We start from the raw sequence: 22167 nt of genomic DNA, 5'->3' as shown, positions 1-22167 counted from the left end.
TCGCGGTGCGGATGCTCACACCCCGCACCTATTGAACAGGTTTGACGGTGCCCGTTTGCACAGCGACTGGAACGAGCCTTGGCAAACCCCGTGGTTAGCAATAACCACGATTATAAAACGCATCTGTGGCTTGCTAAGGAGAGCAAAGCTTGCTTCATGTGAGCAGAAACGCCTGTCCTTCCTCATGAACCATCAGCTAATTTTAGTTTCTAAATTGTTACTGGTTTTCCAGACACTGCTGCTTCACACTGACATGATCAATTTTTTGTTGGTGGTGGTTCCTGTAAGCTCTTGATGCCTGCCTGCCGGCGCGACGGTCCAAGTATTGGCAAATGCAGATTTTTAGATTTCATCCCCTGCGAGGCTTTGCTGGCTGCAGCGGATGCAGTGCCACCGGACTGATTCCATCCTGCACTGCAAACAGCGTGGAAATATCGAGGAGGGAATTTACCTGAACCACTTGTATTAAAATAAAATTCTCCCTATCAGCAGGAAATATTTACGGGTTAAGCGTGGTGATAGGGGCGTCCTGCAGAGAGCTACACCTCCCCTGATGCTCAGCACAGGGATGTCAGTTTTTCAAAATGTTTTACCGAAATGAAAAATATGTGGGTGATAGGAAAAGAAAAATATACCGTCACATCAACGATTTAGGGTTTACTACTTTCAAAAGATTTTTCGGTGTTTCTAAATACATGTCTTTTCTCTGCTATCTTGGCTAGCGAGGGCCGTATCTTGTCATCGATGGTAAATCAATGGCACAGCCTGACCTTTAAAAGGGTTGTATTCCTTATTCAAACCAGGCGGGTTGAACAGAAAGATCTGTGAAATACAGCTTCGCTGGGGAAGGGGCATTTTTAATACGGATCCTGTTTTCTTTAAACTGTAAATATATCCTCTCAGAGCTGGCAGAGGTCGGGCTGGAAGGCAGCCGGATTTCACGCGACCAGAGCCCTCGCTGGAATCGGCTCTCGGGCTCGGATACGGCGAAGGTGCCAACTTCTAATTGACACGTTTAGGCGAAGCTCCCAGAGTAATTGCTTTTAACATTCATTTATGCAAAGCGGCTTCGCGCGGGCAGGGCGAGCCCGGAGCGGCCGCGCCGCTGCCAGCAGGGAACGGGCCTGGAACACGTCCGGCCCCGGGCGGGGAGCGACCCGCAGGGCACGGCGCTGTCCCGGTGCTGCCCGCCGGGCCCCGGGACGCGGCGGGCCCCCGCAGCCGCTCTGCCGCCGGGCTGCCGTGCCCCCGCTTCACCCGGCTGTGCGGGCTCCGTCCGCCGCGGAGAGACGGGGCCGCCGGGCTGCCCTTAACAGCGCCGGCCGCAGTCGCACTCGGCAGCGAGCACGGTAATCCTCCTGGCAAGCGGCGTGTGTCCCCGAGTCTCGGCTCCCGCCCGGGCAGTCCGCTGGCCATCGCTCGAGTGCCGTGAGCTCCTCCCGGAGCAAATCCCAATCTCCCGGCAGCATCGCCCGTTATCCCGGAGCAGCTCGAAGAACGTATTTTCCTTCGCACCTCCCGCCTCGGGAGCAGGGGGTGCAGAAACTCCCGGGCACTCGGGTCCCTGCCAGCCCCAGGGCAGAGCCGGCCGCTGCAGGCAGCGGCGTTCGGGGGCCGCTCACAGCGCCCGCATCGCCGCAGGCGGGCAGGAGCAGGTCCCGGGTGCCCGCAGCCCTGGCCCGGGAGCGGCGTGGCACGGCCATGTGGCCCCGCGGGAGCCGGGGCTCAGGGCTCAGGGCTCGGGGCGGGCCCCGCCGCAGCTGCGGCCGGCGCTCGGCGCTCCCCGCCGGGGGCCCCCCTGCCCGGCAACACGCGGCGCCTGCAGGGCCGCCGCCGCTAATCTCACATCCTCCCCCGGCGCACACGCACAAAACGACGGCCGGCGGCGGGGGCGGCGCCGAGCCCAAAAGGGGAACCCGTCCCTGGGTGGGCTCGAACCACCAACCTTTCGGTTAACAGCCGAACGCGCTAACCGATTGCGCCACAGAGACTCCGCAAGCCCCGGCGCCGCCCTGCTCCCCAAGTGCTGCGGCACCGCGCCTGCCGCACCCCGCCCCTCCTCGCCCCTGCCCGGGCCACCGGCGGCGGCCACCGCGGACCCACCGAGCCCGGATCCTGAACCGCGAGCCTCTCCAAACGCCAAAAAACCACTGAGGAAACAGCGAAAACGGCGGCTTTTCTTCTCCTACCCAATGGGAAACACTCATTCCCAAAATCATTGTTCGCAGCAATGCTCTGTATTTTAGGGAATAAATTCATGAATCAGACTTAAAACGTCTTCTTCTTGGATGCTGCTAACTAATGAGTTACATATGCAAACCAAACTACAATTTCCAAATATCATGGCAAATTTGTCCTATTAATATATTTAAAAGATAATTTTAAGTGACTAGAGGGAATAGTTAGACTGTCTAAAGCAGGCAGCAGTCCTCTGTGTGTGTAGTTTAAGTGTATTTACTGTTCTAAGTACTGGAAACAGACGTGAAGACAAGCTAACATTCCTATTTATTAGTCTATCAAAATCTTCTTCCCAGATTACCTCACAGTAAATGTGTACCTACAGCTCTGCTAGTACAGAGTTTCACATCTGAACCTGAGCAACTGTTTCCCCTTTGCTTTCACAAACTGATACTGTTTGAATCTCTTTGAACTTTACAATATCCTTGGCTTCGTGTTGTCCCTATGTCTCGCTGAAGCTCTGCCTGTTGGCTCTTTTGCCCATTAAGAGCCTTCGGTGTGGAGCAGGCACACGGCACTCACAACACCATGGCACTGACTGCTTTCCGTGCTGGTTATCTCCTGGTATCCACCCGGCCACGACCAAGGAGTCCCAGCTCATTCCTGAAACCAGAGTCTCATATTCTGCACAATACCTTGCTCATCAACACTGTTTGAGTTCATTCCTTGTCCCAGTGAGTAACTTTAGACTCATCATTTACTGATCACAGTTTAACCTTTCCAGTTTTTCCTATACTTTGAAAAGACCAACATAAATGCCAGCATTATCTCAGGATGACTCAATTTTCTTTTATTGTGTATTTTTGGTACCTCACTGACTGACACATTTTAAAACCTGGAAGAGAAAGACAAGAAAGGGAAGTCCTGAAGAGTAATTGAAATAATTATTTTAGAGGTTGCTTTTTGGGACACCATGCCTGCTGCTGCATGTTTTCCTACCGAGATATCTGCTACTCTTGGGATCAGAAGAATCAATTCACAGGCTGGACCACTTCTGTCTGCCCTGTGTAGGAGGACAAGAAAACAGTCCTGTGATTTTATGCACAAGCCAACAGATATTTAGTGGAATGAACAAGATTTCAGTCTGACTAAAAGCCTAACCCACAGACCTGTAGATTTGGTGTGGATTTTGGGCCATGAAATGTTTTACCTTATGCACATGGATATTTACATGGATTTTAATGAACGTAGGCTGTTTTCAAACTCTGTGTCTAGAGGCCAGATCTTAAAAGGATCTTTGCTATGCTGGTATTAAACACAAGCTCTAACTCTGAGCTGTCTGACCTGGTGTTAGATATCCAAGGCTACCTACTCAACTCACTGGGACAGTGAGAAAAATGCTGTAGGTGAGGCTACACAGTCACTTGGCTCCTTTGTTCTCAGCAGCCTTCCTCACTGAATCTCAGAGTCTGTCATTTAAAGTCTTACAAGGTAAAAAAGAAAATGAAAAGAACATACACAACTGTGAGTATTTCAAGCTTGAAACCCGCAGATCAGCAAAAGATCTGGATGACTTGGCTGACTGTGGAAGCACCAACCAGTGAGGCATTGTGCCAGAGGGCAGCATTTTCTATCACTGCTCTGCAAATGGGAAAGATGCACTACCTGCTCTTGGGAGAAGGTGTCTGACTGTATCTTAAGTAGAAAGGAAGAGGCCAAGTACTGTTGAAGGCATTCAGAAACCAGAAAGAGCTTTTACTTCAGAATAATTACTCTTCCTATCAGGGTTTTGTTCTATATTTCTGGACAGCTCTGTTCCTTGAAATGCTGTTTCTTGTGAATTGTATCTGGAGGTGTTTAGTTATTTCCAATATTTAGTGTATATAATTTAAATACGACTATTGCATTCTCTAATGATTAATCATGTTGTGGTATAGATTTTTATAAAAGCATAAATGTATAACAGTATATTACATATTGATATATTAAAATATAATATTGTATAATGTGAACTATTATTTACTCTTAAATCTGTGAACTTAAATGTTCATTGCTATGACATCTGTGACCTTCTTCAGATATAGTCTTTGGTTCTTAAATGTCAGAGAAAGTTATTGCAGGACAGAGGCAGAAACTGGTATTGTTTACAAGATTTATAAACACACCATCTATTCATCTGTTGTTCAGGAAAAAAAATCTAGTTTTTCACCCAGAACAATTCCTAAAATCAGTTAAACAGGATATAGCAGAAGCAACAGAATCTTTCCACTTACATTGCAGAACTACTCTATTTCTACAATTTCTACATTTTTCCTCAACAAGCACATGCACCTACTTTATTTATTATCCTGTGTCATTTTTGGTGAGCTGTTTGTCAGCTCACAAGTTACAACTCAGCCCAAACGGCAAAAATTCATAGTTGCAAAAAAATTGTGTAACACCTACTCAGTTTCTGCCCAAATGCATTTCTGATTCCTTACTTTGTAACGGAAGTATCTACGTTACCATCCAAAGATTTTTTGTGTTTTCTTCAGAAACATGTGATTCTAATCCTTACAAGAACGGGGATATTAAGATAAATGGACAGATAATGCAATTCAACATTGCTATTAGAGTTATTATGGTCAGAGATTAATATTTCCATGACAAAAGATTTTTCTTTATGGAGCTGCAAACATCAAACCATGGAAAACCTTATTCCTAAAGAAGGACTCAAAAAGTTGAAAGAAGCAGGTATTGACAATTTTTTCTTGACTTCTGTTTGATTTGTAAGACTTCTTCTATTCTTCCAGTAAAATGCATTTGTATGGGTTTTTTCAGTTGTTTTTATACAAATTTTGCTGCTTTCCAGATACAAAGAGAGCTTATATTTTAACAACTAAACACTTCTATTCTTTGGTTTGTTATTAAATTCAGAAAAGTGTCATAGCTGAAAGGTCATCCCTCCAAATCTGATCAACTTACCCTAAAAGCAAAGAACGAGACTGAACAATAGTATTTTCCTGAGCTATCTGGTTCGCTTAGCTCTGGCTTCTCTTCTGATACTAATCATGCAAAAGACGAGAAAAAGGTGAGAAAAATCCAGAAACCTTGGGTTATTGCCAACTGCAGACTGTTGGGTAAACCAAGTCAACCATACTCCCAACCTCCATGTTTACCAAAAGGAAATGGCACAGGCTGCCTGGTTCTGGATCACAACACAGGTAGTCACACTTAAGTTCAGGAAAGACAAAAAGTTGTTTCAGTGTGACTTGTGGCAAAATTAGAACAGCCATTGCTATTATTAGTAATACGAAGTACAGTCTGCAACTGTGGAAACAAGCTACCAAACCCCAACATCTTGCAACAACGACAAAAATAAACAAAACAAAACCAAACCCCCAATCAAATAGAAGGGTTGCACTTGGAATTGATCTTCAGATCTTAACTGACATACTGCAAAGGGAATTTTATTTTGCCATTCCTTGCAATCTATCTGTTCTGAGTGACTACTGAAAAGAATGCAATCACTGTAGCAGTCAGATCAATAGTTTATATTCAAACACACAAACATAACCAAAACAAACAAAAAAAAGCCAACAAAAAATCCCATATACAATCTAAAGTGAAAAGAAGAGAATTTTTCTGGCATAAGAAAAGGAAAGAGTAATAATGATGTTTCCCACATAGCACTTATTTATCCCAATATCTTATTATCATGGCAGAGAAAGGGAGAACTTTCCCATCCTTGCAGGTTTTTTGAACTGCACATACTAGGAATGCCTGAGAGTTCTTAAAATAATAGTGAATATTATAAAAATAAGAAGGAGTCTTATGCAACTGAACTTTAATGTTGTCTCTACGTAACACACATGAAAGCACAGGAATTTCCAGCCAGTCTTTTCAGAAGCACCAACCTGTTTTACCATTTTCTGAAGTCCAGAATTCACATTTAAGTTCTCAGCATAGTCCTCAGCTCAGGAAAGCAGCTGTATTCAGAGTAATATGAAAGCATGTGTTGCCTTCAAGTAAATAAGATGGTATAAAAGTACTTTCCTAAACAGGTTACATTTCAGGGGGAAAAAATGGGGGTAATTTTAGAGTAGACCCAAACCCATAGTTTGTTAAGAAATGAGAAGAGCACAAATTTTGAATCCTTGCAATGCTGAGGAAAACACATCTCCTTGATAGTCTCACCAGAAAATACCAGTTCTTTCTCAGGTGAGGTCTACGTCTGCCTAAGTGCTATAATTCAGCCAGAATGTCTGAAGGAAAGGCTGTGAGAAAGGAAAACACAGGTAAGTTTTGTGGATCCAGTCCAGATATTTCCAAACAGGAATCCAACATGTTTGGCCAGGCTGCAGGCTTAAGAAACCTGTGCTGACAGGTTGTATTGGCAACACCACTTTTCAAAGAGTAAATTAAAAATCAAATTCTGGTATCAGTGCTCTTTTCAGGATGTGTTTGCAGGCTCAGACTGTTCTTGCATTGACTTCTAGAAGAGCTCTGTGTGACAGGTAGCACAGAGGGTTCAAAGAACCATGGAAAAACCAAGATATTTTAGTTTCTCCTGTTACATTTATTTTCAGCCAGCAAAATATCAACAAAGGTTTCTAACCCTGTAACTGTATTGCCAAAAGGGAAGGAGGTTATGATACCCCATCCTGAAACCAAACTTGAATTCCTATGGTTATCATCATCTCCAGCAGGATTCTAACCCTCTCAAACATCTCTGGTGCGAGGAAGTTTCTTTCATTGTGGATCTCTAGCTGTCCTTTGCAATGTGAGCAACATTCTGTAGGACCTCAGGATACCAAACCTGTTGTTGTTCTGAACCTGCATTAAAAACACTTCCTTCTTGAAATTGTTATAAGAATGGGATACAAGAGGTTTGTCTTGTTCCTTATAAATACTTCGTGAGAGATACTCAGAATGTCCTTAGCAATTAACAGCAGAGAGAAACTAAAGGATACCTCTCTATAGATACATTATAACAAATCCCTTTCCTTTATATGGTCTCAGACATGGACAAGTTTCACAATAATGGGGCCTCAAAAACGAAAAGCAAAATTAAAAGTAGACATTAGTCTCCTCCAATTCAGTGGGAGAGAGAAAAACCGAGGAGGTTTATATTTACTTATATTTATATTGGTTTTATATTTATTATATTTATTTATTATTATTTATTATTATTTATTATTTATATTATATTTATATTTATTTATATTGGTTGAAATAATGGATGATGTACTTCTACTGTTCTATGATAGTTTATCATGATTTACCATGAACAGGAATTCAGGGGTGCTGCAATATTTAAAGAGGAATTTTTAAAACCACTAAATCAACCACCTTTAAGACCTCAAATTAAATATACCTACCCTAATCCCAAGTCCTGGAAAGTATGAGGTAGAGGAAGATTAGAGTAGGGAGAGTAAAGAAAAAAGAGACAGATTAGGGAGAGACAAAAGAGGACAACATGGAGTGTGAAGGAAATGAAAGGATAAAAAATCAGAAAAACTAAAGTAAGTCCGAATTAGATAATTTTTGAGTCACCCCGTATTCCTGTTGTTTTCAGAGATTTTACAGTGGAAAGAAACCACCATATTTTTGCAGCTTCAATAGCTTGCAGTGAGACTGAAGGCAAAAGGAGAACACAGAGGGAACTGACGTGTCTCCTCTTGCTCCTGTCCTAAAGGATGGTAAAATCTCCACTAGAGCAAAGGATGAGAGAAGGCACTTGGAGAGTTACTCACAACCTCCTGTCCCCTCCTCCTCTTCTTGGCCCCCAGTTTCTCAGATCTTTCTATTAAACTTTAATAGTGGGGACCCTCTCACTCAGGGCAGCACTGCAGTCATTCATTAGTGTCCACCTAGGGAGCAAATAACTCTTTAGCTGCACTGTAGGTGTCCAGCTTGCTTTGTGCCTGGAGGGGGATTTGTAATCGAAACAGGGAAGTGCAGGAGCAAAGAGAAAAAATGGGCAGTAATAACCCATGAACTCGCCTTTCATTCAGGTAACACACAAGACACATGTTAATGATTTCAGCTAAAGTACCAGGCAGAGAACTAACTGTACACTAACCAGGCAGAAACCACCTGCATGTGCCAATGTCCCTCCTAAGCAGGCACTGCCTGGAGAAGAGACAGCAAGAACTAACTTGCTGAATTTGCAGAGAACTGTTTTGTTGTGTATTTTACTGTTCTGCCTTTGCAAAGTCCCTTTTCAGCTCTCACCCAAATGGATGGAGCAAGGTAAGGTTTTTCTCAGGTCTTGTTTTGTAGCTGGTTCCTGTAACTGGATTAGGAGAACCCACGAGGCTGTAGAGAGAATGCACTGGGATTTCAGCAGCTCTCTTGTCTGATGGGACTAGAATATCAGTCAGTTACGTGCTATCTCATGCAAGACTGCTTCAGACCTCATAGCCTGGATCACCAAGATCATTTTAAATACAAATCAATGAAAAGATAGACAAACAGGAAATGGGTTTTGCTTCCTCTAATTTCTGTCAAACTGCCTGTGTGTGCAAAAGCAATCAAGCAGTCTTTATGTGTCCTTCGTTTTCCTCTTTCAGGTTTCTGGTGGCTGCTGGCCCCAGCAGGGTGAGGCAGCTGTTTGCCCACCTCCCCGGTGCCCTCGGATGAACACACCAGCCTCCTGTACGTAAAGGGAAGAAAACAGACAGAGAGATACAAGGGAAGAAAGATCTCTAACAGAGGAGAGAAGACTGCAAATACCTTCGAGGACAATATTTCCCTTTTCATCCCTAAATATTTGCAATCAATAGAGCTTCAGTATTTCACAGGCTGATCAATAATGCAGTGACAGTGAAAGAGATGTGAGGGTCTTCTTGGCGGCTACAAACTGGCAATGATGCTTTGATGGCTCCTACTGAGGATTTATCATTTCTTGGATAATCTCCTGCAGAACACTGTGGGGTCTGAGAGCATAATATACAATATGGCTATAGGAAAGAAACTGGACAGATGATTTCACTTTATCTTAATTCCCTATAGCATCATCTGCCAAGGAAATGAAAGGTAAAATAAAAGCATGATAGATGTCTAAAAGTATGAAAACAGTGTGCAAAGATTGTTGTTTAGACATTTAATATAGCTAAGGTGGTCCATAGAAGGTAAGACAGAGCAAGAACCACTTTCCTTTTTTGCCATTGTCCTTGTCATGAGCAACCTCAGAAAGATGTTATGATAATTAATATTAGGCTGTACCAACAATTATTTCAGAAGCATACACAAGCTAATTCTCTCTCCTTTTCCACATGCATGCAATTCACTAAGTGAGAATAAGATGAAAAATTGCTCCTAAATACAGAATCATGTGCTCTATTTAATAAGAAAAGAACAGAAGAGGTCACATCTCCAAAGTTTAATACATTTTGGTCAAAATGCCCCTGGCTCAAGTGACCGGAGCGTTTAGCGAGATGTGCCACTCCTGGGGGAAGGGATCTTCCATTCAGACATCTCTGCTGCTATGCAGAACTCTGTCCCTCACACACAGCATAACCCTCCCAGGAAAAGGAAATACAGGCTGTGCACAGCAGCACATTCTGACAGCACTGAAGTCCTCCTACTTCCTCTCGAGGCTGTGATGTAAGACCCTAATAATAAGCCCAAGAATAATCAGACAACACGTTAAATCTCATCATTTCACCTTCCCAGGAGCCCTCTAGGCCTGAAAGAGGGTTCCTGGGAAGGTGAAATGATGAGATTTAGACCTGAAAGGTCTAAAACGATTCCTTTCTCCTTCTCCTTTCTCACTTTTCTTTCCTTATATAAAAGCCTTTCTAAATTTCCACAGGTTTGTTTTGAGATTATTTACTGTCTTCAAGTCATTGCTGCAATTATTTTAAATTCTACTTGATTAAAAAATGGTATATTAATACACATCCACTGCAACACATCCCAGTTGCTACTGAAGAGATTCCTAATAATCCAGCATTATAACATGTTACAGTTTTTCAAAAGAACATGATCCAGCTTTTTCAGTTTTCCACACAGCCAAGCTGCAGCTGTAGGACCCTCAGCTTGTTCTGTATTTCCACACTCTCTGGTAACACCCTGGACATTGGTTCAGCTTCCACAAATAACTACCTATGTGTAAATACAAAATATAAAGTACATCTGATTGTGTACAAAGTATTTCTAAGTCTTATAGTCCTTCCTACTCTTGTCATTACCACATTAGCTAGCTTTAGAAAATTCTGCTAACACTAAGAGAACTTCAACAGTTGCTTTCCTCATGTAATCATGTGATTGGCATTTCCAGATTCTCAGAGGTTTAACCATTTTCCTTTCTTTCAGTTTATTAAAAAAATACCAAAACAAACAAAACCCCAGCCCCTCCACTCAAAAAACTCCCACAGGTGTACATGAGTCTGTCAGGGCACCTGGAAATTTTCAGTCTTCTTTTTAAAATTAAGATAATCAACAAAATTGTAATGTTAAAATCACTCTCAATTAAATCCTCAAGCAACCTTAAAACAGATTATTTTCTGAAATCTTTCATTTTTTAACTCAGGATTTTTTTACAACATGCTAAAAATATTATGCCAAAACCGTCAAGCTAAAACACATCAAAAAGAATGACGATATTAATGATTAAAAATGTGTTTATCCTCTTTTACAAATCACAGTTTCCATTTCAGTGACACACAAGCAGATTTATAACAAAACTAATCTCACAAGACTGCAGAAGCCTTTAAAAGCAGCATTTCTGCCATCTTCAACAGGCTTTTGCAGCTTGGTAGGTACAGATAATTTGTATTTCATCAGCTAATGGTCATTAAAGATCCCCCCATATTTCTCTTAAATTGCATAAATTAGAAAATTGTTCATTTCCTCTTCCTCCAGCTCTGTTTTCATGTATGATGAATTTAGGTATGTTTTGCTGAAAATGGGCAAGAGATTATACTGCACAGAGAGATGCCTGCTAAAAACAATTCAATGAATTAAAAAATAACAGTGGACTGCAACTGACCTTTCATATAAACCATATATCTCGATATTTTTTTACATGCCCTAATGATTATTAGAGTCTGGCTCAATGAAAGCAACCAAAGAGTACAATATTTAGCATTTGTTTCATATTATTTATAATTTCAGTGTTCTGTTTACAGATGTTTACAATCCCCATCCTGGCAATGTTACTGAGATGAGTAATTCAATCTCTTGATTCTATTACTGAATGGAAGATGAACCCTCAAGTATTCTGAATGGAAGATGCAGGAGTGACTCTTTTATTCCGATATAAACACGAGATAAGCAGGCAGACACACCGTATAGATCAGCTTAGGTGGGGGATGCCTCCTTGCTGGAGACAAGGAGTCTGCTGCCTGTGCAGGGCTCATGGGCAGATGAGCACAGCAGCGCTGGATGCTGACATGCTCCGAGAGCTCTGCAGCACTTGCGATGGAGACCTATCACAGCCAGCTCCGTGCTGCCTGTCCCCTCCTCCCCCAGCACACAAAGTTCACTGTCTCCAGCAGCATTCTGTGCGTCAACACGTTTTTCAATAATGTGCTTCAAATGTTACTTCTAGTTAACACAAGGATCGCAGTCTTGGATGTATTAAATATGGATTTACCTCTATGAGGAAAGGGGATATCTATAACATCATTTCCATCCTAGGTCCAGCTTTTAACTAAAATTGCCGTGGAAATGTATGGTTTGATCATTTTGATGTTATATAAGGGGAGAGTCACAACTGTGAAAAATAATTCTGTGCCTAGCATCTAGCTTAGTTTTGAAAATTAAATTCTGTAAATACATATTAAGTTATTACTCATAAGGATTTTTAAGCAACAAATCTCAGCAACACATGGCATAAGTGTATGTATAAAATGTGATATGAAGAAGTTATATGCATTTCCAGTTTAGAGCAGATGCAACTATGGCTACATCTCCCTCACTGATGATTTTTGGTTTCAGTTCAAAGGTTTGCACATGAGTTCCATGCGCATGGATTTTCGGATGTCTTCAGGACCTGGCCTTACAAACACTTGAGTAACTTTCCCCAGACGTACAGTCCAACTCTGCTCCAAAGCTTCTCATGTGAGCCAAGCTCCTTACACATTTGCCAAATGAAGCCCTTGGTATCGACACAGATACACGTGACTAAATGAGATTTGGCTGCCAATTTCACGATACGGTATTCTGTATCAGACAAAGCAACAAAGGAAAGGTGACTTGTTCCCCTGTGTGAGCTGTAAATACCAACCATCACACCACTTAATAGGTTTATTTTATTAATAGCATATATTTAAAGACTTCAATGCAAGTTTCTTTTGAACGATGAAAGGCTGGCAAATTCTTAAAAGATAATAATCAGCAGTGCAGCAGTTCTTTGATGGTCTGTAATTACCCAACTGTCCACTATTTGAATGACAGCAGCAAACTACCACTCACTGTTAGTTTATTTTTATTTATAACTTGTACTTTAGGTAAGAATCCATTAATTACAAGCAAAACAAATTGCTTACTCAAAACACTTCCCACAGAGGCTATTTTTTTCACACGCATTAATCTAGCTGAGATATACATGACATTTTAAATGGAGGTTAAACTGATGTAAATAAATGCAATTATTTGAAAGCAAACAGGATTCAGTCACATTTATTTCTGTGCGGGATTATTGTACTTACTCCCCTTGTGACCAAGCACCGAACCACAGGAATTCTGGAAGGCTGAGGATTTTATAACTTCCTACCGTCAAGAAATTTGAGGATATATCACCGTGCCCTTTCTTTTAATTTTATACGATTTGCCTTAGGTGGCTTCTTGTGTAATAGAACAAATAGAACCACTAAGCTGGAGAGACGGCCAAGGGTTTGGGCTCCTCACACTTCTGTGCTCTGCTAACAAGAAGGGTACAGATGAGCTGCCTGCGTGGCTGAGCCCTGCGCATGGAGCTGCTGGGCTGCTGGGAACACACCCTGAGGGTCACCCCCATGGGGCTCCCCCGGGCAGACTGCACCCTGGGCAGCCTGCAGTGCCCACCAGCACCCACCCACCAGGCCACGATGGCCATCCTGAGAGCTTGGCCTTCAGCCAGCCCCAGAGCTCACCTGGGCCACCCCCATGGACACCACAGCACCAGGGCTCCTTCCCATTCTTCTCCATCCGGCACCACCCGTCTCACCCGGCCACCACTGAGTGATGCAAAGCAAGTTCCCCTGATCTAAGGCCAGGGTCACTTCAAAGGCAATGACCAAGCCAAGAGACATGCCAGAATTGATAATCTTGCCACCTTTTATAAGGGATTTAAATGTCAGAAGTGAATTTGTACATTTTTGGTGTGCTTTTCTCAGTCTGAGCTGCGTTTGTTTTGCTGCTGTGGAGCAGCCCTTGATGAAGCTCTTCAAGACAAAGAAGATTAAGAAACCACTCTACACCCACAGCAACCCTGAGGAGCCACTCAATTTCTATGCTGCAGGCACTGGGAAGCCCAGTCCTGATTCTGACAAAGACAACAAAAAGGGGATTTTGCCACCAGTATCAATGGCAGTGACATCCAGCTGCCCAGAGAAGCAAGGTTTTGTAAATCAGTTATGTGCTATGATAAGGACTCTGGGACACAATGATCTTATTGTAGTCAGCAGGAACAAAAAAAATCCCACCCAATTTAATTCACCAAACCATTTCAGCCTATTTTTGCCTTTTGGCAGAGATCTTCTGAAAATTATTTAAAATAATATAGAAATTCCAAATTAGTATAATATAGAAATTCTAAATTAGTTCCAAAATGTCGGTTTTACATCCTGCCAATTTCGGCTAATGTGCCATGTAAGGGACAATGGATAACCTCATAAAATCTAATCAATAAAATCAAAGCATGCAGCTGAACAATGAGCCTTCCACGAGCTGACCAGCCGTCTTGACGATGATCGTTTCAAACGACACAAGTTAGGAGTAATTGCAAAAGGGTCAATCTTTCTATAATCAGACCAATGTAGGGACATTGTTGGCTTCTGGCACCTTTAGGAAGGCTGTTCTTGCTGATATGTGTCACTGGAGAGGCATAAGCATGACTCTGACCTGTTCTTGCTCCACTGAAGATGTTGTCCAGAGGGTTGGAGTGCTGGGCTTCCAGAAGCTCTCTCTTACCAGACTGGATCTCACACGCATTTTCAGCAGTGTGACTGGGTAAGGAGTAGTCACAGGCATAGTCTGGCCCATATAATCCATCAGCCCAAGCAGAGATCAATTCCTGGGAGAAGTCTACCCCATTTTTTAAGAATGACTTTGTTGCCAGCATTGTAAATCTAGCAATCAACTGTTACGAAATTCTGTCCTTTCTCACAGTTAAAGAGCTTTGCAGAAAATGGATCATGAGGGGTAGGAAGATGAATAAGGAGAGGAATATTTTTCTGCAAATATTTCAAAGAGGAGCTTTTCTACCTGGGACTAAAAATGTTTTTGTATTTTTGAATATTTTGGTAACTAGTACATTTTCAGAATGTTATTTTTATCATTATTTCAATAAACCACAGCTTTGTATTGTCAATTCCAAAAAACACAGGCAGGAGTATCTTTGTCAGAGTTCCACATTATCCTCAGACATACATATTTATAACTCTCCATTTCCTCGAATGCTCCACATAAATAGATGTTCAGCGCTTGTCATGTAACATGTCTTGCAGATAGTAAGAACAAAAGAAAAACAACAAACAAACAATACCAAAAATAATTTTTAAAAATCTGAACTGAAAACATAAAAGAGAAATGCTCAGGCATTCACTGGTAACAACCATGCATTTGAAGCCAGTGAGACTGAGCTATGTTTTGCTTTCCTAATGCTTATGAATATGATTGATGTCATGTGAATGGGAAGTGGTTTATTTAAATCTAATAATATTCTTTATGTAAGTGTATTTTATATTGATAGACTAACTCCAAACCCAGTCACCTTTACCTGCATTACAAAGTTCCAGCCTGCAGGAGCTCTGGTGACAGGCTAACCTTCACTTCAGCCCCATGAAACTGGGCAGTGTCATGAACAGTTACATACAGCCTGTCATATGGCACAAGAGTCAGTATCTACTAATTCCAGTGGCTACTGTTACAATATTCAACCACCAAAAGTTTCGGATCGGAAGTTGAAAGTTTGAGACATTTATGAGTGAGAACAGAGGGTCCTAATTTAAAACGTGTGTGACCTTAATACAGCATTGGGGGGTTCAGAATGTTCTTAGGTACTTTGCCTAATACTGCAGTTTTACAATACTCCCTTGCTTCCAGTCGTAAAATCTTATCTGTAAATTTTGTAAAGATGTCTGAGAAAAGCAAATTTACGTTGACTATGTGATCCAGTAACAGGCAAATAGTTTCTCTTTAGGTGAAGGCAGAATAAAAAGAGCATGCATCTAACCCTTAATTCCAGACGTAAGTTGGCATTTTTCACAGATGTGTACATTTTTCAGAAAGTACTATAAATCAGAATGATTCTGTACTTGTCAATGATAACTCTGTTAATGTAAAATAATCTTATAACAGGACACCAGAATAATCTATCTTAATCAAAGACAGATTTATATCCATACAGTCCAGTTATTCAGACTGTAACAAACCATATAAAAATGTAGATCTGACATCACTGTAAGTCTTGCATACACGATTGCCTTCTTCATGTGTTGCATAACAATGAAAAACTAACACCTACTCCTGCTCCCGTTAAAATCAGGGACACATTCTCATTTACATCTTTGCCATTTGGAGGAGAGATCTAGACTAACATCCAGGTTTTGAAAACTCCTCCAGCCTACGTATCACGTGCATTTGAGTAACGCTGATTGTTCCACAACTTACTGGAATATGATTTTTTTTCTTCATAATTAGCCCAAAGAAGTAAAACAAAACTCAGAAAAGGATGGACATGCATAGTATTTTCCATAATTCTATCCATACATTTTTCCATAATTACAGCTTAGATTACAAGAAACCAACTCAGAAACCTGGCTCATGTAAGAATTTTCTTCAGGAAATTACTTAATAAATGGCAGTATGAAATAGAAATAGAAGATCTGTAAGTTGTGACACATTTCATTTTCTCTGGTGGGAATTAGTATGTTGTGGATGAACAATATTTGGAGCAAAATCTTTCTTTATTTATTCATGTATGCTGTTTCTGAAGCCAAAAGCCAGTGTATCTACAACAAAAAACCTCCAAAAGCTGTGTCATCAAATATGACCAAACCTACAGTCCTTATCCAGCCAAAATATCCATTATTTACATGACAACTTTGCCTATGGTCCTCAGTCATGTTTTAACAGTTTTTTTGATAAAACCCTTAATAGAGGAACTGACAGTGGAATCATTAAAGAAACAGATGAACATATTTTTAATAGTATGCAAAAGTTTAATGTAGATGTATTCATTACTTGGTTTCAGTATCAATGTCAGTGAAACTTCACAATAGGTAGGTAAAGTCAAGAGCAATCCGAATTGTTAAAATGGATTCTGGTTCAGATAAAAATAGTTACATTTTATTCAAAGTATAAAAAACCTCAACACAATAAAGTTTTAGTGAGACAGAACAGTGCAATAACTCAAGAAAATTAATGCCATGAGCAGTTTTTCCTCTCTTTTTGACGGCAATGGTCAACAAAATAGATGAAGAACAACAAAAGAGAATCAATGCAAAGGCCTAGAGAGTAACTCCATTTTTTTTTAACTATTAATTTTGCTCTCGGTGTCAAAGGCAATGACAGTAAGCATTGAATAAATACAAAACTTCTTTGGGATTGCTTTTTTTTTCAAGATGAAAAATGCACTGGCTTGGAATGTTTATTTGAACCAGCTGTATGGTATTACTATAGAGAGTCAGGAAGTTAATATATTCTTTGGAAGTCCAGTATCATAACATGTTATTCTAGCAGGCACAGTGAATGAACAGAGGATGTGCAATGGGACTTGGCAGCCCAGGCACAGACACTGCAGATACTCCTATATTCAAGCTACACAGCAGCTCTAAGTTACCAGCACCATGTCTTGCTGCTGATTAGTAGAGTCACTGGCAAAAGAGGTAGAATCAGGATTAATATCCACATTTCCCAGCAGATGTCATGGGACCAATCCTCTCTGAAATTTACAGAATGAAATCTTCTGACTGAGATCTATCATGTAACAGGATCAGGCTCATAACATGCTGCACCTTTCCTTCATTAATTATAGTGGGTTTTTTTCTGGGCATTTGTCTCCTGTGGTTTATGCAACCATGTCCTCATTGTTATAGTCCTGGCAATACAGCAACATTTTGTGATAAGAAGAGCTGGAAAACCAAAGAAATTTCTATTCTGCCAAAATTTTCCGTGGCAAACTGAGTATTGTAGAGATGGAAGGATGTATATTCAGATATTCCAGTTAAGAATAGTCATGAAACCAGTTTATATCCTGAATCTCTGTCATAAAACCGTGAAATGTGAAATTCTTCGTAACACTACAATCCATCTCTCTGTAACCATTTAACAGCTATGTTGAAGCAAATCAAATTTTTATCATAATCAGGGAAAAAATCCAAAACACTGTCCAATCTATCAAGTAGATCTCTTACTTGTACAATTAGTGTCTAAAGACTGTAGTGGGTTGACCCTGGCTGGATGCCAGGTGCCCACCCACTCTCCTCCTCAGCTGGACAGGGGAGGAAGAACACAACAAAAGGTTCATGGATTGAGATAAGGACACGGAGAGACCACTCACCAGTTACTGTCATGGGCAAAACAGACTTGACTTGGGGAAATCAGTTTAATTTATTACCAAACAAGTTAGAGTAGGGTAATGAGAAAATAAAACCTTAATAAATCTTAAAGTATCTTCTCCTCACCCCCCTCCTTCTTCCCAGGTTCAACTTCACTCCCCATTTTCTCTATCTCCTCCCCCCAGCCCAGGGGCATAGAGAATGGAGGCTGTGGCCTATTCATCACGTTTTCTTTGCTGCTCCTTTCTCCCCAGGAGAACTCCCTACACTCTTTTCCTGCTCCAGCATGGGGTCCCTCCTGTGGGAGGCAGTCCTTCACCAATTTCTCCTATGTGAGTCTTACCCATGCAGTTCTTCCAAGTATCTAGAGCATGGGTCCCTTCCACAAGGCACAATCCTTCAGGAGCAGGCTGCTTCAGTGTGGATCCCTGTGGGCTCACAAGTCTTGCCGCCAAACCTGCTCCAGTGTGGATTTCTCTCTCACAGGGTCACAGGTGCTGCCAGGAGCCTGCTCCAGGGTGGGCATCTGGTACGGTCACAGCCTCCTTTGGGCATTCATCTCCTCTGGTGTGGGCTTCTCTGTGGGCTGAAGGTGGATCTCTGCTCCACCTTGGACCACCATAGCCTTCACCACAGACTCCAAGGGAATCTCTGCCCCATACCTGGAGCTCCTTCTCTACCTTCTTTCTTCACTGATCTTGGTGTCTGCAGAGTTGTTTCTCTCACATATTCTCATTCCTCTCTTTAAGTGAAGTTGCACTGGATTCCTTCCCCCTCTTACGTGTGTTATCCCAGAGGCTCAACTACCACCACTGATGGGTTTGGCCCTGGCCAGTGGCAAGTCTGGCTTGGAGCTGGCTGGCATTTGCTCTGTTGGACATGGAGAAAGCTCCTGGCATCTTCTCAAAGAAATGCCCCCGTAGCCCTCTCACTACAAAAACCTGTCCAGGCAAACCCAACACGAAGATCAACTGCTGTGTTTCAGAATATTAATTTTATTATACAAAGTATAAAGCAAATAATTTAAAGTTAGAGCTGAATTTCAAAGCTAGATACTTTTACGGCAAGGTGATGTAGGAATGTAAGCTATGAAACAGCAACAATTAGAAATAGAGTAAGTTAGAGTTACCATAACAGATGTTTTGACTTTGTCTGCATTCCCTCACCCTAGATAATGTTGTCAAAATCTTCTACTTGCCTAAATATGGATTATTGCTATCAGTCACATCCCATCATCCTTAGGCAACTTTCCCAAAAAGGGAGAGGGGAATTTTCTTTGAATGACAGATGCAGAATAGTGACAGATGCAGAACACACCATTTTTTACCCTCTGTCTGCTATGTAAGATACAATGTGGAACAGTTCTGGATTTACCTCTTCATTTAAAACAAAGACAAAAGCCTCTTCCACAAACTACCACTTTTACCTAACCTTTTTACCTTCATAGAGCAATATATACATTAAAAATGTACTGAAAATTTAGAATGTATAAAGAATCTGTCTGAATTTATTTATGCTTAAAAATGGATTATGCTCTAAACTACTACACCTTCACTTTCTTTAAAAAACAGAAACAATTTATTTTCCAAAATATGAACAGAGACATATAGTAATTTAGTTATTTAAAGCAGTCTAGCCAATGAATAGTACACCTACATAGATCCCAACAGGCCATTATGAGATTGTGCTAGGAGATGCTTTGGCTGATAATATTTAATCTAATACAGTCTCCTGTAAATAACAGAGTTAGCAAACAAGTACTCTGGAATGTGCATACATTTTAAAACATATATTATCTACCTGATATAAGAATACTTCTTAAGTTAATCAGGTATTTACTATATTCACATATTATTTAAAAACTGGGCTAGATAGCAGTCCAGTCCAGAATATTCTAAATTCTGCCTCTTTTTTTTTTTTTTTTTTTTTTTTGGACTACTATAATATCACCATAATATCTCATCTTAAATAATTAGATTACTGCCATAAAATGCATGCTTGTCCTCACTTCTATATACAAAATACTTATGGAATTTTTCTAGTACGATGTGGCACAGTGATCCCAGCGATGTGAGTGGATGGTGGGAAGTACAAAGCAGGGCTCTAGCTCCAAGCCTCAGCAGCATGACCTGCCCAGCCTAATCAGCTCCACAACTTCCATGGAGTGAACAGCTTTCAGCACTGAGAAGTTCCAACACTAGCAAAGCTATCCCCAGCATTCATTCTGGGCTAGTCATTCTTCCCTTCTCCTCTGACTCTCATCCGTCACAGCCACATTCAAAAAATCTTGGACTTTCTGCCAAATGGTGCTCTCCAGTTTACTCAGCCTCCGGAGAACGGGGGGAAATCAGACAAATCCTAATATTAACTGGGGGGGTTGCACTTGGACTCAGGCCACTGGCTGGGAAATGAAGGTCACAGTGAAACAGGGCAGGGGGAAAAGGTTTCTGACAGCTTTCCCTGACACTGGGAGAACTCCACAGATGAATGCACTCTTTTCAGTCTCATCATACAGCATGAGAGAGAAAATCCTACCATAGAACCTCCCAGGGTTTCCAGCCTCTCAGATGGGCTTTGCCTCAGAGAGGACGCCTTGACAGGAACAGATGTGATAACAAATGACCTTTAGAATTGCACCCTGAGAGCTGTTGACCGTTTCCTGAAAGCTGCTCATCCTCTTGAGTTCCTGGCTTTAGTTTGGAAACCTTGAGATCCTGGCATATAGCTAAAAAGGGTCAACAACGAGAAATATAAAAATAGAGGGTAAGATCCAAAGAAAGCAGGGACAAAACCAGAGTATATACATATAAAGACTCTTGCTTTGTTTCTAAAGATAAAAATCATAAATCTAAATGCAATGCCAAATCTCAGCATCATCTTTATCCCCAAATCAAAGAAAAAATTCTGAGATGACACAAAAGGCTATCCAATGATAATATAATAAAAAATTGATCCAAAGCTATTTAATTTTATTCCAATTCAAATTAAACCAAGTGCATCATATTAGATAACATAATATTTGTATATTTCTGTGAGAGTACTTAGATTTGCTATGTGACACACAAAACTGTCTTTCCCAATGACAGCTTGCAGGGTAAGTGGAGCACACAGAGTAGTACACCTCAGGAAGTCCAGAGGAGAGGCTGCACATGCAGATGTGTGTCCACAAGAATGGGAGAGGAAAACAGGAGATAGTTTATTTGGTCCACTTTGACTTCACTAAGAAAGTGAAAATTTTCTCAGCACAGACTTCTTGTAAAGCTCCTCGAAATCAAGACTATGACCATATCTCATGACTGACATGGAGCAAAAGTCACATTTCACTCATATGCTCACTTAGGTTTCTGTTGAGGATTTCAGGCTGTCTCCACTGAGTCTTGGGGGGCACGGGGGAAAGGCTGAAAGAATAACAGTACACTGGCATTCCATTTTCAAGGCAAGTTCAGGAAAAACCTGGCCCTGCTAATACAATGATATGCTACATCTCATTCATTGCCTGTGAGAGGCAGAGAAGAGAAAAAGGGGAGGGGTAAGCAAGAGACGGAATGAGACAGAAAGCAGAAGCAGAAACAAAGATGCAGCATTGGGAGACAAAATGAAAGGAGGGATGACATGGGGGAATGTGCACAAGATGCCTCTTCTTACATTTGTTAAAACTAAACAGGCACACGAACTGTAAAGCTGAAATGAAAAGCACAGGCAAGCTTATTCAGTTTAATCCTTTCATGCAGTGAAATGATTTTCTCTATGATTTTTTTCCCTGTCAGTTCCTGTCATTTCATTGCAATGCCTTCTCCTTTCTCACTTGTTTTTTCTCCTTTTCCTTTTTAATGCCATCTTGCTTTGTTCCTTTTTCTTTGCTTCTGTCTGCCTCTTTCTTCCTCTTCCTTTCTTCTCTTGCTCTCCCTTGTCTTTTTTGTCTTGCTCTCGCTCTCCCATGTGTTTTCTGAGCACATGAAGAACATGAGCACAAATAGTCGAAAAGCTTTCTTTTTCCTGATGCTCCTTTTCTATCCCCATGTGGCTTTGACTGTTGTAGCTCTGTTAGGTTTTAAATGCACATGGGGAACCCACTTGTAGTCCCATGTGTTTTAGAACTATCTACAGTAGCACACTGCAGGAAAAACATGTGGGAAGGGAATGTGTCAGAAAAGTTTCTTGTACTCCCTCCAACACGTGGGCCACATTTAACAAGGTCAAGGGACAAGTGTGGCTCACAGGCATTAGTTTGACTGGTATGATAAAAAAGGATCATGCATTCTGCTTTCTTTTACCTGCACACACACTGCAGTTAACC

The 22167-nt window shown here is 41.4% G+C and overlaps 1 non-coding gene across 1 annotated transcript; it reads right to left on the bottom strand.

The window, feature by feature from the left end:
• Positions 1-1917: 1917 nt before the first annotated feature.
• Positions 1918-1991, bottom strand: TRNAN-GUU (transfer RNA asparagine (anticodon GUU)). The gene has a single exon. It is a non-coding gene; the product is annotated as a tRNA-Asn (tRNA).
• Positions 1992-22167: the final 20176 nt, after the last annotated feature.

Source organism: Sylvia atricapilla, chromosome 1 (genome assembly GCF_009819655.1).
Source record: "Sylvia atricapilla isolate bSylAtr1 chromosome 1, bSylAtr1.pri, whole genome shotgun sequence".
Lineage (NCBI taxonomy): Eukaryota > Metazoa > Chordata > Aves > Passeriformes > Sylviidae > Sylvia > Sylvia atricapilla.
This window is presented reverse-complemented; position numbering and strand designations above follow the sequence as displayed.